This window comes from Macrobrachium rosenbergii, chromosome 28, assembly GCF_040412425.1.
Source record: "Macrobrachium rosenbergii isolate ZJJX-2024 chromosome 28, ASM4041242v1, whole genome shotgun sequence".
Lineage (NCBI taxonomy): Eukaryota > Metazoa > Arthropoda > Malacostraca > Decapoda > Palaemonidae > Macrobrachium > Macrobrachium rosenbergii.
Window position 1 is genome coordinate 6,841,703 of NC_089768.1, and position 4,937 is coordinate 6,846,639.

A 4,937-nucleotide genomic window follows, 5' to 3' on the forward strand; every position below is an offset into this window, starting at 1 on the left:
ATTGATTTGACATTTGTCACTAAACTTAATACATTTTCTTATAGTGCATTAATTCATAATTTCTTCTTATCAGATAATGCTCAAGACCATCCAGAATTAAGACTAATGCAAGGAGTCTTAAGTGCAATGTTATATTCAGCAGCTCAAATCATTGCTGAAAAAAATTGCTGGCATAATGATTTTCAAGGTATAATAAAGATAGCATTAGGAGTAGAGAGAGTTTGATTTATTTTTCTTCACATACGGATTTGTTTTTATACAGATTTTATAATTTAGAGTTTAATTTATATTGATTATCTATTACTGTATTGGAAATGTAATCTCAATTTATGTATTACACTGAACCAAAGGTTATAATACTATTTCAGATGTACAGTACATTTCAAAAATAAGAAAAATTTCCCTTTAATTCAAACCTACATTTCTATATTATATGAAGGAGTCTAACCCTCGTCCTTTAGTTATCTAGTTGATACAATAAAGGCTGCAATGTATGGTTTGGGGAATTAAAGCCCAAAATGAGGAATTTTTAACATCCTGTGGAAAACAAAATGGAAAAGCGAGAACACTTAAGTCGAGTTCTAGTTGTCTTGGTAACCGAATTCAAGAGTGCTTCGAATCCTCACAGGATAATCAGTCTTAACGAAAACCGTTGCTTTCCATTAGCATTAGTGTCGATGTGATGGTCTGCTGCAGCTACACCAAGAGCCTGTGCATAACAATAGTTTGGTTTTAGAATATACTAAGTCTCCATGACTTAACCTACCCTCTTGAAAGTGAAAATAGCCTGTTCAGTTAGTCCCAGCATCAATTCTAACAGCTACACCAAGAGCCTGTGCATAACAATAGTTTGGTTTTAGAATATACTAAGTCTCCATGACTTAACCTACCCTCTTGAAAGTGAAAATAGCCTGTTCAGTTAGTCCCAGCATCAATTCTAACAGCTACACCAAGAGCCTGTGCATAACAATAGTTTGGTTTTAGAATATACTAAGTCTCCATGACTTAACCTACCCTCTTGAAAGAGAAAGCCTGTTCAGTTAGTCCCAGCATCAATTCTAACAGCTATTCGAAGGTTATTATTAATACTATATATCTTATATCGTACAAGTAAACTTTCCCATGAACAATCCCATGTTTAAGTATTGTTACTTCAAACTACCATTAACTATCACATGATCAATCCCATATATTGCTACTATTCCTTCTAACTACCAAAAAGATACAAGTAAACTTTCCCATTAACAATCCCATGTTTAAGCATTGTTACTTCAACCAACCATTAGCTTCCACATTAACAATCCCATATATTACTACTATTCCTTCAAACTCCCAAAAAGATATCAGGATAGAGAGTGCCTTCCTTTAAGATATTTAATAGGGCACCAATCTTGCACTGAAACAACCACATCTAACTAGATTGCTACATAGCTATGAAAGGTGCCATGCAATGCAAAAACTATCTGGCAACTTTCATCCTTTAGTATCCAGTGTTAAGGGAACATACTGCACAACCCCTAGGGTCGAAAAATTAAATTGGGGAATTCAGAATAAGGGGTTCCCGTAGTAAGCTTCGGCGCTGGAGGAAAGGCAGATTAAGGTAGGGGTCAAAAGAAAATATGCAATGCAATCTGAGCTGTAGATTTCCTAACATTAAAGCTTAGCTTGATGAGTAAGAGGGGAGAGGGTGAGGGTGTTGAGCGCGTTGACGGAACGTTAACAAGACTGCCCAAATTTTAATTAATTTCCACCATTAACCAGCCTATTAGAATACCCGACTAGTCCACATCAGTCAAAAAAAATTTAAAATACCATGACCTAGGCCTCTTAGAAAATCTTTAAGATCCACTTATTACCTGTCTAGTTCCTAGCTACTAGTAGGAATGAAATTCTAAGTTTTGTGTCAGACAGTTACCCTATCCTATTCCCAGCTTCACTAATACATTTAAACTTACATCGAATGACCAAACAAAGGGCTCAAGTACTGTAATACCCTCTGCAATTAACTTCACTGTCAAATGTCTCCCTAGGTCTGACTATTGCGTTTTTTACCCCAGTCTACTCCCAGCATCCTTAAGAGGCTTCAGCGTTTATTACCTTTATCCTAACTCCTGCATCTATATAAAATTAGCACGTTCTTTACCCTATTCTATCCTATCCTATATTTCAAGTTCCATATCTAACTTCCCATTAAGTCCTAGCTACACGAAAACTATCAACCTAGTAGTTAACCTAGCAGTTCTAACCCAAGTTAGAAGTTGGTTGGTTTGAAATCCCTATTGAGCATGGTGACAAAGTCACCATGCTTGTTTTTGAACTTCCCTATTGTGCATGGTGACGAAGTCACCATGCACAACAAGTCAGTCCACCTTTGCCTGGCAGGTGGCACCGCCACCCCGGCAAAGGTGGACTTTGGGAAGTGGGCAAAAAAAACTCAATTCACACGCAAAACTCAATTCACACGCAAAACTCAATTCACGCAAACACAATTCACACAAAAACTCAATTCACACGCAAAACTCAATTCACACGCAAAACTCAATTCACACGCAAAACTCAATTCACACGCAAAACTCAATTCACACGCAAAACTCAATTCACACGCAAAACTCAATTCACACGCAAAACTCAATTCACACGCAAAACAAACTTTCAGCTGAAATAATTACTCAAGAGCTTTAAAAATTGTTACTGTTCAAAAACTTCAAAATTACAATATAGATAAACTAATTTAAAAGTTCTAAAAACCAAAACAAGCTGAAATAAGAAACCACAAGGCAAACTTTTAAATTTAAACAAGTTTAAATCCACTAACCTAAAAAAATAGATCCACACGCATCAAACTTCCACACGCATCAAACTTCCACACGCATCAAACTTCCACACGCATCAAACTTCCACACGCATCAAACTTCCACACGCATCAAACTTCCACACGCATCAAACTTCCACACGCATCAAACTTCCACACGCATCAAACTTTTTTGATGGTAAAACATAACTAAACTAACCAAAATAAATACTTTAAAGCAAGCAGTTCTGAAGCGGACATATCCTAAAATTTCTTGAAACTTTCAAAGCTGGTAAAGTTTAATTTTAACCTTTGCAATTTTAAACTAAATTTTCAAAATTCTCAAAACTAAGGTTTTGAATAAAAATAAACCAAATACATTAAGACAACCTAAACTTAAGAATGAAAACGTACGAGTTTTGATTCTGAAAATACTGCCAAAAAATATTCGGGGAGCTGCTAAAGTCACTCTACTAAAAAATTACAAATACTTACTCACCCATTAATCCTGTTTAGTCATAAGGTATCGGTACATCTAAATCAATGTTGTGGCACGCTTATTTAACGACACACCCTGAGACCTGAAATAAGAAATTATATATTAAAGACCAAAATGTTCTAGCAAGTTTAAAGAATCAAAGGCTGACTATTGTTTACAATCAGCTGAGCCATCTAATAATTAAAGTATCAAAAAACTAAAACAAGGCGCAGCAAGCAAGGCATTGCAAGCAAGGCTTTATAAATACTGTTAAGCGTTATTAGTTGATTGCCACTTAAGCCTACAATAATTAATGTTTGAATCAACGTAATATATCCCATATTAGGAAGGCTATGGTAGTAGAGTTAGACCTCTCTAATCCTCAAAAAACTTTAAAACCCTATTGCATCGTAAGACTTGTTCTATTGCAACAGAGTTAAAGTGAAAACTTCCGTAGCACCGCATAAGATTACTAGTATAAAACCAAAGTGCATAGAATTACCACTCGAAACAAATAGTACAGCTTAGTGATAGGCTTCGAAATTAAGTCAAACACCATGTTGAAAGGCAATCTGCAACAATACCTAACAGTTTGAACAATTTCTGTAGGAATTTACAAGAAAAAATCGAAAACGCAGGCTTCGAAATCAAGTCAAATATGTTCAAGGGCAATCTGCAACAATACCTAATATACAATTTGAACAATTTCTGTAGGAATTCACAACAAAAATCGAAAACGCCAATATTTGAAGATACAAAACCCGCAAACTGAAAACTTTCATACGACAACTGTCATGTCTTAAGTACCACAATCTTAATTGAGAAATATAAAACGCAAAACTGACAACAGCGCCCACTCGCCAACCCAACACACCTTTAAGCACGCCTTCACGCCTAAAATCTTGCAAAGTCTATTCACAGTACGACATATCTGAGAAAATACTCAAGCTTCTTTGGACCTCAAACGAATATTGCAAACAGACATGCATGTGAAGCATATAGGTTAAACCTAGAACAAATCGTAAGTCAGGAGGGAGAGCATTTGTACACTACATAAAATACCGCCTGAAGTGAAGATCATACAAGAACACAAATTTTAAAGAACTTCCCTATCCTGCAGAAGCTACGATACTAACGAGAAAATCACAAAATTTAAGAAACGCCTTACCTTGAAAACGTACAAGGGACCAACAGTGAGAGAGAACCAACCCTGTGGAGAACTGTGCCTGAAACCAAACACCAAGATACAAAGTGGAACCAACGATCGTCCAGAACAGCACGACAGAGATCCCAAACCCAAATGAACGAGTACGTCGAGTTAGTATCAAGGAAATCTGTCTTACCAAGCCGGGGACTCTACAACATTGAAACAAGCTGTTCTTGAGGATAACAGCCAACGACCGCTGCCACTGTATGTTTGTGGACGTCAATTATCGCCCTTTCGCTACCGAAGAAGTTTAAGGCGATGATTCAGAATATCGACAGAAACTATTATTATTATTATTATTATTATTATTATTATTATTATTATTATTACTGAGAGTCGCCAGGCACCCTTCCTTTTTAGCGAACTACCCCAATTATGTATCAGTAGTTAGCCCATCTGAAAATTATTATTATTATTATTATTATTATTATTATTATTATTATTATTATTATTATTATTAT

The 4,937-nt window shown here is 35.8% G+C and overlaps 1 long non-coding RNA gene across 1 annotated transcript; it reads right to left on the bottom strand.

Moving 5' to 3' along the window:
- Positions 1 to 210: 210 nt before the first annotated feature.
- LOC136853993 (uncharacterized) lies at positions 211 to 4,576 on the bottom strand. Its single transcript, XR_010857591.1, has 3 exons — positions 4,438 to 4,576; positions 3,291 to 3,372; positions 211 to 709 (listed from the first exon to the last, which is right to left on the bottom strand). It is a non-coding gene; the product is annotated as an uncharacterized lncRNA (long non-coding RNA).
- Between the last annotated feature and the right edge of the window lie 361 nt (positions 4,577 to 4,937).